This window comes from Mustela nigripes, chromosome 12 (assembly GCF_022355385.1).
Source record: "Mustela nigripes isolate SB6536 chromosome 12, MUSNIG.SB6536, whole genome shotgun sequence".
NCBI lineage: Eukaryota > Metazoa > Chordata > Mammalia > Carnivora > Mustelidae > Mustela > Mustela nigripes.
In genome coordinates this window covers 121,712,094-121,725,984 of record NC_081568.1, presented here as the reverse complement: position 1 = coordinate 121,725,984, position 13,891 = coordinate 121,712,094, and the positions used below count along the sequence as shown (strand labels likewise).

The 13,891-nt window shown below is 34.8% G+C and overlaps 1 non-coding gene across 1 annotated transcript; it reads right to left on the bottom strand.

Annotated features, from left to right (window-relative positions):
* Positions 1–13,433: 13,433 nt before the first annotated feature.
* LOC132028922 (U4 spliceosomal RNA) lies at positions 13,434–13,570 on the bottom strand. The gene has a single exon (XR_009407584.1). It is a non-coding gene; the product is annotated as a U4 spliceosomal RNA (small nuclear RNA).
* Positions 13,571–13,891: the final 321 nt, after the last annotated feature.

The following is a 13,891-nucleotide window of genomic DNA, read 5'->3' as shown; positions in this document are numbered from 1 at the left end:
GGGCACCTGGGTGGCTCAGTGGGTTGAGCTGCTGCCTTTGGCTCAGGTCATGATCTCAGGGTCTTGGGATCGCATCCCGCATCGGGCTCTCTGCTCAGCGGGGAGCCTGCTTCCTCCTCTCTCTCTCTACCTGCCTCTCTGCCTACTTGTGATCTCTCTCTCTGTCAAATAAATAAATAAATCTTTAAAAAAAAAAAACATCTAATGCTCAATAACAAAGTGCACGGACACCTACCATGTATTTACTGAAAGTAGGATGGGTTTAAGAAGTTAAACACTACTGGGGGTGCCTGGGTGGCTCAGTGGGTTAAAGCCTCTGCCTTCGGCTCAGGTCATGATCTCAGGGTCCTGGGATCGAGCCCCACATTGGGCTCTCTGCTCCGCAGGGAGCCTGCTTCCTCTCCTCTCTCTGCCTGCCTCTCTGCCTACTTGTAATTTCTCTCTCTCTGTCAAATAAATAAAATCTTAAAAAAAAAAAAGAAAAGAAGTTAAACACTACTTATTCATTTCTCGTTCTCATTTCTTCTTTCAAATACCCCTACCCCTAGCCAGGCCCCAAACTCAGGAAAGAAAGTGTGGAAACATACCATTGGATGAGAATCTCAGTCAAATTCAATAATTTATATCACTCTCTGTTATAACACCCACAATACTTAAAAGCGTCTACTATACAGAAAAATCTCTAGTAGAGTATCCATGTGAAAAGACATCTAAACCTCAAAAGGAACATGTATGAATCATTAAGGCAACAATTGCTGCACATAAAGATCCATAGACACTAACAGCTTATAGTTTATCTAAAAGCATTTAACGAGAAGCCTCTATTGAAAGCTGGCAGCAAAATCACAGTCCTTGGGAATTTACTCTGATTTAATTTATGGAAACTTTTGTATTTCCTAAAATGATATAATTATTTTTAAGGAACTTAATTGTTTTTTAAAGATTTTAAAGATTGGAAAAAGCACAGGATCAAAGCAAACTTCCATATAACTGTATTTAGGAGGGAAGCATGATGAAGGGTAACTCACTTTGTAACACAGTGATCATAATTTAATGAAGTTAAAATTTATTATTATATCTTTTTCATATTTATAAAAACCATGACTGTGTCTTTGAAGACTGCAATGCAAATGAAGGAGTCTGGTAAAACTGTTATGGTAGACCTTCTATGGATAGTGTTATCTTCTTGTCACTTCCTTTGGTTGAATACTTAATCTTATGTCATGTCTTGCTTCAAGCAAAAAAATACTTCTTGGAAGATGCAGAGGAATACATAGTACATGTAGGAACGTAAGACACTTATTCATTTTTTTCAAAAATAAGCCAAAAGGGGTTTGCACCAAGAGATGTCATGCTGAGAGAAGAGGAAAATATATTTAAAACTTGGCAAATAAATTAAGGATGCTTTAAATTGGGTCTTTATTTTCATAATGAACTGACCAAAACAACATATGTTTAATGATGAGTAAACAACAGATTGTACTACATTTCTATGAAGTGATTTTTTTCTGAAAAACTGAAATCTTGTGTATCCCAATTACCAACAATAATTACGCATGAGGTAAACCTCATAAGCTCTTTATTAACACTGAATAAATAGGTAGCTCTCATTTATTTGGAAGTGACTGAAAACACCCATTTTAGAACCCTCTATGTGTTTATGCCTCTTTCCCAAATATAGGTCAAATGAATACTCTCTCTTTTAGCATCACTTAATGTACTACTTCTTCTTCTTCTTCTTTTTTTTTTAACTCCTATCTGTGTGTTTGGCTCACCCAGCCAAAAAATACTCCTGTATTGGTTACTCCCATTAATATGTAAAACTAATGGAGATATATTTTAAATTGCTAACATATATTGCACATATAAAATGGCAAGCATGAGTAAGATGATTTTATAAATATTATTTATCATTTTAACCTCTTTAAAACTCTGGCACAAAAAGGTGTTTACTGATCAGTAACATGATGCCTATTCCTTTGGAAAATGAGAAAATCGAACAGTATACCCAGATTTAGGTCTGTAGTAGATGAATTCTGGGCCCTCTTTTAGATCTTTGTTCCTCTATAGTAGAGAGGCTAAGGTGGCTTCCCTGATCACCAAAAAGGTATGCTTCTCTTTTCATAGTTTAGAATTGTCACCAGGCAGTGTTCACCAGCTGGGGACTATCTTTTACAGCTTCACTTAATGTGGATGTGGCTATATGGATAATTCTCTAAAGGAAATGTGATCACAGGTGAAATACATAATGTCTAGAGAAAAATTGTTAAAAAGTAGAAAATCTTCCTCCCCTCTTTTCTCCCAAATGCCAGCTGGATTCAGAGGAATTCAAAGCCTTAGTAGAGATTCAAAGCTAAGATACTGTGTCCTTTTATCATCGGTTGGAATAAAGTCACTAATTAAACACAACATGTGCCCTGGAGTATTAGCAGAGGGAGAGTTTTTAAAATTCTATTTTATTCTATACCCATTTTCTTGGTGAATGAACTGAAGCTCAGAGTTTAAGAAAGTTTAAGAGAGTTTCTCAAGGACACATCTAGGAAGAGATGAAGCTGAGATTCAAATCCAGATCTATATTATTTCCTGCATTAATTTTTCATTGCTGCTGTTAACAAATTGCTATAAATTTAGTGGCTCAAAACAACACAAATTTATGTTACAGTTCTGTGAGTTAGAAGTCCCACATGGGTCTCACTGTATTGATAGGACTATGTTACTTTCTAGGGGAGAAATTGTTTCCTTGCCGTTTTCAGGTTATAGAGCCTGCCTATATACCTTGATCTTCTTCCTCTATCTTCAAAGCCAACATCACATTGTTTTCCTCCACAGTTACATCTCCCTCTGACTCCACTATTTTACTTTCTCTTCAGCTTGCAAGAACCCTTCTGATGGCAGTCTCCCCAATTCAGTGTCAGGTAACTTGCATCCTTAGTTCTATCTGTAATCTTAAATCCCTATTTTCCAGGTAACTTAACATATTCCTACATTCCTGGGATTGGGATGTGGACATCTTGGGGTAAAGGGTGGGGTTTTATTCTGTCTACCACACTTCTCAAACCATACTCTTAACCATTATACCGAATGCTTCATGACCTGGACCATGTGATAATGGCAACACTTATGAAATGAACTCAAGGAATTTTCTAGACAAGATGATAGAAAACATAATAGTCATTTCTTGATTGTAAGTTATCTTTGGATGGGTTTTTAGCCATTGTCTGCATACCTTTTCCATTGGAAACCTTCTTTCACAAATCAAATCTATTTTTTTTTCTCCTCATGAGTCTAAAAAAATAAGAGGAAGGAAAGATGCTCATATAGTCATCCACAGCAGGTAGATTACAGTACAATTTTCAGCATCAATAAAGTGTTATTTCTAAGGAAAGAATCATTAGGGCTTCATTTTCCTCATGTTCATTTCTAGAGTATTCATGTAGGCACTCTCCTACCAAGTAGTTCAAGTAAATATAAACATAACCAGTAGGCAGACCTATATAAATAAAAACAGAAAAGCAAATGATAGAAAGATGTGCACAGAGGGAGTATAAGTTTTTATGGTGCTGCCATACGAGGGTAAAGGGATGGGATTTTTGAAAATAGAGTGTGCTATCAAAAAAGAATCAAGATGTCTTAATAAAAGAAAATACAAGTAGCTCTGATTTAATTTTACATTAACTATATATGTAAGAAGATTTTAGGTATGAAGAAACAAATTGTCAAATGAAGTATAATGGAAGACTGAGATTTGAACATTCAGAAGTCATTCAGCCAATTCAAATTCCTAAGTCTCACGTATATGTTTATTGCACCCTCGATGATTGCTGTACATAAAATTCAGTTTTATACGGATATGTTGAGTTGAAGGAGGAGAAGTAACTGCCATGCAAAGGCATACCTAAACTTGAAACTGGATCTCTCATAGTGTGGGAAAGGGAACCTGGAATGTCTATAAGCACACTTATGTTAACTAGTGGTATGACCTTGAATCACCAACTAACTTTTCTGTTCTCTGTTCCCTCTATGTAAAGGTAGGCTTGGACTTCAGTGGTTTTCAAACACGACGACAGCTCAGCATCAACAAGAGAGCTTGTTAGAAACTGGAGTGCTGGTCCCCAGCCTCAGAACCTCTAACTGAGCAGGTTTGGAGTGGTACTCAACATTTTTACATATCACCCAAACAAATATCAAGTGATCCCGATCATGCAATTCCAATTCCGGGGCTATACTTTGAGAATCATGGGAATAAATTAATCATAGTTCTATTAGCAGTCTGTAAAGCGTATCTGAGTCACTGCATATGCATTTTCCTCCCCACTCCTTCATTCCCTTCTGTGCTCTTCCAAATGATTTTTGTAGTCCTTCACACCCTGCCGAGAATTAGTGGGTTACGTAATCATTTCAACCTGGTAACTCTAAATCTCTGTCAACAATGAAATCATATGTAGAAAATATGTTCAATAGAATGAAAGGATGGAGCATGGCTGGAAGGAGGGAAGGAAGAGGAATTCCATTTGTACTGGGTTGTTACCATGTGCCTCAAACTGTGATGGATGTGAAAGAGAGAAGAAAAATGTAAGAATTATAAGGATCCTAGTGTAGAAGAGTGTAATAATATGTGACTGAAGGCCATAAGAAGAACAAATGTTAGGCTGCCATGGAAAAAGATGAGAAGAAACCAGATCCTGTAGTAATTGAGATACTGAGTTTGTTGTATTGCAGAAATAACCTGTATGACAAGCGAGGGTTATTTGCTCAGCTCTGAAAGTTCCAAATTGAAAGTGTTGAACTAAAGTTTCAAATTGAAACAAGTTGGGCCGAGTATACAAAGCATCTTGGAAACAAGTTAAATTGCACTATATAAATGACAATAATCATCAGGATAAAAATACTGCAAATAACACACACAGAATCTCTGTAAAGACTCACCCTGATTTCCAAAGATGTGGTCTCTATGGCAGCCCCTTGACAATGGTGCATCTGCGATGTGTTACCCCTGCGAGGTGAGAATTACCATGGGGTGCAAAGTGGTCTGCTGTCATTAGAATTTGTGAATGCCTTACAGTCTCTGAAGCATCTCATGTTGGAGAGAGCCAAAGATCCTGAGCGGCTACAGCTCATAAAGATCAGAAATAGCAAAATACATTTCCAATTAATGAGTCAAGTATAGAAAAAAAAAAAGTTGCATTTCTTTGGATGGCAAAATTCTTGGCTTTTCATCATACGTAGCCAAAAAGGAAATAATGACAATGTTTCAAACAAGATGAACTCAATACGATAACACAGCCCTAATAGCTTACAAACAAGACTTTTGAAGAATTCTCAAGATTGCCATGGCAGCTTCTCATTAGTGCCTTTCTGGGGTTACCAAGTAAATCCAGCAACAAAATGTCCTGCTGAAGAAGCAGGCTAAGGCAAATGAAAGCATGTGAACTTCCTCACTCTTAAATTACAAGTTTGAAAAAATTTATTTGGGTATCCCTGGGAAGAAAGGACTACTCTGCATACATCAAGCAATTTGCCAGGTACTTAAATTCCACAGGGCACATTCCATACAGTTTCCCTGAACCACATCTGCATCCCTGACTACAAACGTTATGAGGAAAAAAAAGAACAAAAGAAAAAAAAAATGGGAATCAACTCACTATACTCTTTTTGGCCTGTTGTGGAAATCAAGTGATAAAAATTAACAAAAACTATACACTTTTTTCATTGTCTGCAATTGTTTAACAATTACCTAATATGTAAAAAAAATAATGCAAAACTTAAAATAACCTGACAAGAATCATTTGAAGGAGTTATATGATTGGACATAAACATCTAAGGGCTTGATTTAAACCATTAGTAAGACACATGGTCTCATTTATATTTTCTTCCAGTTATCTTATAAAAGAAGATTTGTGAATGGGAGTACACCATGAAGGTTGACTTAAATCCTCCTATGAAAGAAAAAGAGATCAAATGTACCTAGCAAAATTTATAATGAGACAGTAATGTCATATTAATATTTAATTTCAATAGTTAGCTTCTTTGGGGATTCCTTTTATGACCTCCTTTGTTTCTGGACTTTAACAAGGGTCAGACCCATGCATAAGTGAAACATACTTGTGTTTTCCATCCTGTTCATCTTATTGATGTCTATAAGCCACTTGCAAGTGGTATCTTTCTATGCCCCTAACCTTCTCACTGCGGTCCCCTGGGAAGTACTCCTTTGCCACCAGAGCTTACCCCTGCACTGTACCACACACACCTACAGACAACTTTCACATCTTGGACATAATAGATCTGCATATTTACTAGGGAAGTTCTCTAGCAGGTAACAATACATTGTCTTATTCTTACAAAACCAATATACTAGTATAGTTTTCTGACAGAAATAATTAATGTCACCATAGAGGCTCAAAGGAGCTCTGAGTTCTTCCCTAGGATGTTCTCCAAATTGAAAAACCCTGGATTGTTCATCAAAGCTTATATGTCATTGCTGGGACCAGCCTGTCCACCTGAAGAAAGTCTGAAATGTGTCAGTTTCTTGAAATCTGTGCCACCTGGCCTTTGTTCTGCATCTTGAATTTTACAGACTCTTTCGGACACAATGGCCCTTCAGCTGTGGTCAATCTCACACTCTGGAGAAATGAGGCATTGTATTTGGAGCTTGGGTAGCAAGACACATCAGTGGATCTCCATCTCCCCATGCCTCAGCAAGGGACCCAGATTCACAGCAGTTGCCTTCCATCTCCCTCATTCACTAGCACTGGGCACGTTCCATGGGTTCACAGAGGAGCTCTTCAGGGGCTTGCATACCAGGCTAGGCTCTACTGATAATCAACTCACTGCACTCTGTCTAACCTGCCAGCTTAATTCCTTTTATAAAGTTCTTTCCTTTCCGACCTCAATTATCATTTGTCTCTTCCTGTAAGATCTCAATTTCTAGTCACTATTTTTAAAAACCCTCTCTCCTTGCTCAGGAGCCTCCTGTTAAGACTAATATTATACAAATCCAGGTATTCATTTTTAATATAACATTCCTTAACATAAAAAAGTCAAAGATCTTTGGAAATAATATTTTCCTCTTTTTGAGCAGTAAAGAGGAGGAGAAGCAATGTCTCTAGAAGAAAAAAGTGAGGAAAATACATCTGATTCTCTTATGGAAAAGGAAGTTAACTGCTATGAAATAAACAAATGAGAAAGAAAACAAAACAAAACAAAAACCTCTTTATCTACTCTTCAGTTGTTTTTTTTTTTTTTTAAGATTTTATTTATTTATTTGACAGACAGAGATCACAAGTAGGCAGAGAGGCAGGGGGAAGAAGCAGGCTCCCTGCTGAGCAGAGATCCCAGAACCCTGGGATCATGACCTGAGCCGAAGGCAGTGGCTTAACCCACTGAGCCACCCAGGTGCCCTACTCTTTAGTAGTTTAAGAAGGGTAAGGTGACTTCTGAACACAAAGATAAGACAGAATGGATTCTCTCAAATTTGGAGTATAAAGTGATTTTACTTCATATTGATAATATGGCCCAACTGATTACAGAAGATTACCAGGAAAGGTAACAGCAAATATTAAACATGTGGTTTTCTTGCTTTAATATAAAGTAAAATAATGCAAAGTATTATATATTGAAGTTCTGTGTCATTATTCTTAGTTTACATAAATTCCCAAATTATAGTTATAACTATATATGCAATTATTATTATATGTAAAAATCATAAAATTAGTATCAATGGCTTAGTTTTAACAGCTATAGAAATGGAAGATTTTTTAATATATTAGACCATATTATGCAGAGTATTGGTGTGATAAATTATGACACAGTGCTTATCATCTTAGGATTTTCCTTCAGTAAAAATCTAAGCAGGTTTCCAACTTTAAAGATATGTCAATAAGTTTTGAGATTTATAATTTTTGTCATATTATTTGAGTAAATGAGGCAATTTGTATAATTTGTAACATATTCAACTCAGACTATTTATAGATCACCAGCTTAAATTCACAAATATAACTCCTGATATATATATATATATATATTAGGTGGATATGAGAATAGCTTAACAGGAAGAAGAAAAAAACCTGAATCCATAGAGAAAGAAGTGACCAAAAGGATTTCATTTTGTAAAATGTCACTTAAAGGGCCTTCAATCTCTCCAAATCTTGGTATGAAATTGGATTGGAAAGTAGTTCATACTACAAAATTCAAAAATCAAAAACCACTAAGATTGATAAATGAAAATGAAAGAAATCATTCAATAGAAATTACTTTTTTTCAATTGAATTCAGAATGGGCAGCCTAGCAAAATTACAGAGGCCATTTAAAACAAGAAGCTTACAAGATCGGGTAGATAATGAGAAAGGAAATTGGGAAATCTAGGTAAGCTTGTCAGTCAGAGAAAGTTATATGCCATCTGAAAGAATCCCTAATTGTAACCTAGGTGATAACCGCGCGCACACACACGTACACACATAGGGCTATAGTTTAGGACAATTCCATTTGCTGTGTCTTCTTACATACTTTTCTTCCCAAATAATCTGATTTATCCCTTTTTGTAATTAAAATGGAAAACTAATTTGAAAGCTTGTAAAATCTTTGATGTGATTGTAAATTGTCCATGATCTCATTTTTTAAAATAGGCAAAATTAAATATATATATGTACACACACACACACACACACACACACACACACACACTTCTGTGTAATATTCAAATAGTTGAGTTTCCACTTCATGATAACAGTAAGTATGTGAAAAAAAAGTCTCTGTGTGGCTTTTGGAAGTTCTGTGAGTTTTCTGGTATCAATTCCTTATTAATAAAATGAAATATTATGCATTTTTACCTGAAAGACGTAGCTGTGGACTAACACATTAAAGTTGATCAAATGTGCCAAAAACTCTGGAGGAGAGTATGTCTAACTATGAAATATTTAGCATGTGTGAGGCATCTTAGTTTCCATTTTTGATAAAGTTGTTAACAAGAAACACCAACCAGGAAGACTATCACTCTATTGCCTATCCTTTTTGTGTGTGATTTTATTTATTTTTCTTTTAGGGCAAATTGAGAAAATGCCTGAAAAATAAATCAAGCATGGCTTAATTTCTAAATGTCTGTTATTTTGGTCATCTAAAGGTGACATTTTTAAATGATTTTTCCTTTATATGTTATGGGAACTGGAAGCTCCCTATTATGTATAGACCAAGGATTTCATAGTTCTGATAGAATAAAATACAAATAGTGTGATGTCAAAGACAAACCATGAGCACAATGGAGGCATATATATGTACAGTGTGGCATAGTCAGTTCTCCCTGAGAGGCACCTGTCAGTTTGCTGATTGAAAGCAGTATTACAACGATTCCTGCTATTTCTTTAAAGCACACATCAGGAACTGCTAGCACACAAGTTGTAGTCAGACAACACAACAGACTTAACTGGTCTACGGAGATGTCAGAACATTTTTTGTATTAGCTGCGAATACTGCAAATACTGAATAATTTGGTTATTTCAGATACATGACTGCTTTTTTTATTTCATTCTTTATAAGAATGAGAAGGAGGAGAAAGAGAAGGCATGCTAGTCTATTTGAAAACATTAAATCTTTAAATGGGCAAGAACAGTCTAAGGCTAATCTATCAGTTGTCATTTATCATGATGCTTTTATTTTTCCCTCTCAACCAATCAGCATTACTTACATTTTCTGCCTGCCCTCGTTGGAATTGGTGCCTATAACTCCCATATTAATAGCACCATGTAGAGATTAATGGAAAGATTAATATAATAGAAAGCATAAATAAAGCTGGTGTTGATGAATTTACCTACACTTTATAATCTTCAGTTTCCTTATCTTTAAAACGGCGATAGTATCAAGCACGAGAGGTATCGAGAAGATTAATTGGAAACACGTTTCTAGAAATAACAAAACAAAATTTTAAGAAATATTTTACCACTAGTATTTCTTACTAAGTTATAGGGACAACAAAGAAGCAGAATGATCAACAAAGAATGATACTGGGAATATATATCACTCCATAGGCCTTTCAGATGAATCAAGACACCTTTGTCTATCATAAAAGAGCAACCTGAATAGGATTCCAAGTCAGCTCCGTGAAATAAAAATTCTTAACATATTATTTGGTATCTCACAAATAAAATAAAAAATAGCTAGATTATATTTAAGTTTAGTAAGTCAAACCAAGACAATATTAGGAAAAAAGTTTATAATATCCAATATTCCCTCTAACTATGATAATATCTTTCCAAATCCCCAATATACCTCTTCTCTTTCTTTTCTCTGTATCAGTCTCCTTCATGTCAGAAATACAGACAGCAGCATAACAGGTGCTGCAAGCTTAATCTCTGACAAAGACATAGAACACCATGGGATGGAACAGTCAACTTTGAGATAACCCATCAAACTTGAATCTGAGAAAACTGAGATTCAGAAAGGTAAAGTAAATGATCAGAGGTAGCATAGTTGGTTAATGAAAGATCAGAAAACACTAATCTGGATATCATAACTCTTAGGTCAGTAGGTTTTCCAAAAATAGTACGTTAGTTCCACCTACACTTAACTCTACATGTATGTGCAATTTTTCAACTAAAGATTTAATCGTATGTTTCAGAACATTATTTTTATCAGTAAAATTCAAACAGCCATTAAGTATTCTGAAGAGCATAAAAATAATAAGCCACTATTCCAGCAATTATTATAGGATACTAATGGAACCAGAATGACCAAGAAAAAGTAAGTTGAGAATATTTACATCATTACAGGGGGCAAAAAAAGAAGAGCATGATTTGTTCATCTTCACCCTTCCAGTTACTAAAATTGAATCTTATTTTCAGCAGATATATTTGAAAGCACTGCAGAGGGATAAAGTATATAAAAATATAAACTTCAGATGAGAAAACAAATTGACAAAACATCTAATAAAAGGTGCATCCAAAATAAACCAAGAAATTTTAAAACTCAACAATAAGAACAAATAAACACACTATAAAATGTGCAAAAGATCTATAAAGACCATCTACTCAAGAAGATATATAGATGTTAAATAAGCATAGGAAATAATGCTTTTCCTATCAACATCATTTGTCATTAGGAAAATATAAATTAAAACAACAAGGTGATATTACTACACACCTCCTAGAATAGACAAAAAATTAAAAGTGGACAATACAATTTACTGGAGAAGATACAGAGGACTGGAACTCTCATTCATAACTTGTTTCTCAGACTGTTCAGAAACTATAGTTTACCATAGGATCCAGCAATCCTACTCATATGTATTTACTTAACTCATTTGAAAATGTATGTTCACATAGAAGCCAGTATGCCAATGTTATTTATAATTTATTATAATTATTTATAATCTCCCAAAACTGGAATCAATCTAGGTGTTCTTCAGTAAATAGACAAACTGGAAAACCATACAATGGAGTAGTATTGAGCTATAATAATATATTAGCTAGGAAACCATAAAAGATCATTCATAAATGCTCATTTCTAAGTCAAAGAAGTCAATCTGAAAAAAACTATTGTATTGTTTTCTCTCACATTAGTTTCTAGAAAATGAAAAACTATGGAGATAATAAACATACCAATGGTTGCTGGGGTCTTGGGAGAAGTTATAATTGACTAGATGAAAAAGAGGAGATATATAAGGTGGTGAAATTATTTTATGTGATTCTGTAATGGTGTGTATATGCAACTGTGCATTTATAAAAAAAAAAAGGAACTTTACAAGACAAAAATAAGCCTCAATGTAAGAGAATTTAAAAAATTATGAAGTTGGGGGTTTCTAGCAAAGAATGTGGACTATAACAAAAACAAACAAACTCCCCCCACCCGGCCCCGCAAACTCTCTAATTGTGTTATGTATGTATGGAATAACCTCAGTCAAAAGGGTGGGGAAGTCACTGATATAAGATATTCAGGAAATAAGTGGGCGCTATGAGAATAAAACGCTGTATTCTACTTGGTGAGGTTATTTTCCGTGGAGTTAGAGGCTGCTATTGATGGATAATGTAAATGAAAAAAATAAGCAAGTGAATTGGAAAGGGTCAGGCTTCTTATCTGTTGAAGTGGGAAGACGAAGACAGCCAATGGGGAAGACTAGAAAAATCCACATGGCAACAGATGATGCATCTGTAGGAGTTCATATTCTGAATACAGATATAGATGGGTCCACGCACAGAGAGACATTTATGCACATGAATGTTTGCTTGAGTTAGTATACATGTATTTCCTTGTTCTGCCACCCAAGAACTTAGACACATCAACAGCCTGCCAGCAATGATCACACTTATAACCCAGATCTTAATTTTTAATATTAGTCTCCAAAAAAGGGAACTGCAACTCTTTGGAGCAATGACTGATCCTAGTACAGGAGGCATGGCATGTACAAGGTGTGCCCTGGGTATCTTGTAATGGCAGAAAATAAAGAAATGCTCAAAAAGAAAAAACGATTGATTATGTTGAAAAGAAAAACAAAAAAACAAAAACCACACAGCAGCCAACTGTGAAAAGCTCCCAATGACCGTGGCTGGACAAAATTCAGCAGCAGATTTTTAGAAGAATAATTTAGCTATTACCTATATTATAAAATAAATAGCTATTAGTCCACGATGATATAAATAAATGATTAAATATAATTTTATTTTTTTATTATGCTATGTTAGTCACCATTTGTTTTGATGCAGTGCTCCATGATTAGATAAAATTTTAAAAAGTTGACAGGAATAGGGGTGCCTGGGTGGCTTAGTTGGTTAAGCATCTGACTTCATCTTAGGTCATGATCAAGTCCTGCATTGCATTGCATCAAGCTCCTGGCTGGAAAGGGAGTCTTTTGTTTTCCTCTCCTTTTATGCCTCCTCCTGTTTGTGCTGTGTCTCTGCCTCAGATAGATAAATAAAATCTTAAAAAAAAAAAAAAAAAGATTCCAAAAGAATAAACGAATTTCCCATCCTGAAGAATGCCAAGTAATTTATGCTGATACTACACCCTCAAGGAAGGTAAGCATATCTCCCCTAAGTATATGCTATGCAAAGTGACCTCCTTTCAAACAATATAGTATGGGTTGGGAAGGAAGACTAACTTTATACTTAAGAAATATGGCAAATATGACTTTGGTTTGATGATTGTGAAAACATCATGAGTAAAGTCATATAGACAGAATTTAACCTTCATACGATGTTATGAAAATGACATTTTACCTCCATGATCTCCCTAACAAAAATACATAATCTCATTATCAAAGGAAATTTCAGACAAATCCCAATTGAGGAACATTGTACAAATTATTTGATAATCCTCAAGTCTGTCAAGGTTGTCAAAGACAAAGAAAATCTGAGAAAATGTTATAGGCAAGAGGAACCTAATTTTATATGACAACTAAATACTACGGGATATTTTCATTGAGATGTTGACACAAACAAACAAAAGATTAAATTTTTAGAAATCAAAAATAATCTGTATAAAGCATGAGCTTCAGTTAATAATAACGTATCAATATCAGTTTTTCAATTAGCAATAATCTCGCGTTGGATAAACCCCATTGGCTATGATACTGCCAGTGCACAAAGCTCAATATCAGTTTTTTAACTGTAGCAAATGTAGCATACTAATATGTTACTAATAAGGGAAACTAAGTATAGGGTAATGGAAACTCAATTATTTTACAACTTTTCCATAAATTTAAATCAATTTTAAAATTAAAATCTTATTTTTAAAAACAAACAAAAAAAAACCACGAGTGATTCTGAAAATTCAATGAAAACCTCTGTGCTGGAAATACATTTATTTTTAATGCCTTAAACATTCATTGTTTAATGCTTGATTACCATGGTTTGAAAGCTAGATGGGTTTGTTTTGGATTGTGTGGATATATTACAAATGAAGAAGAAAC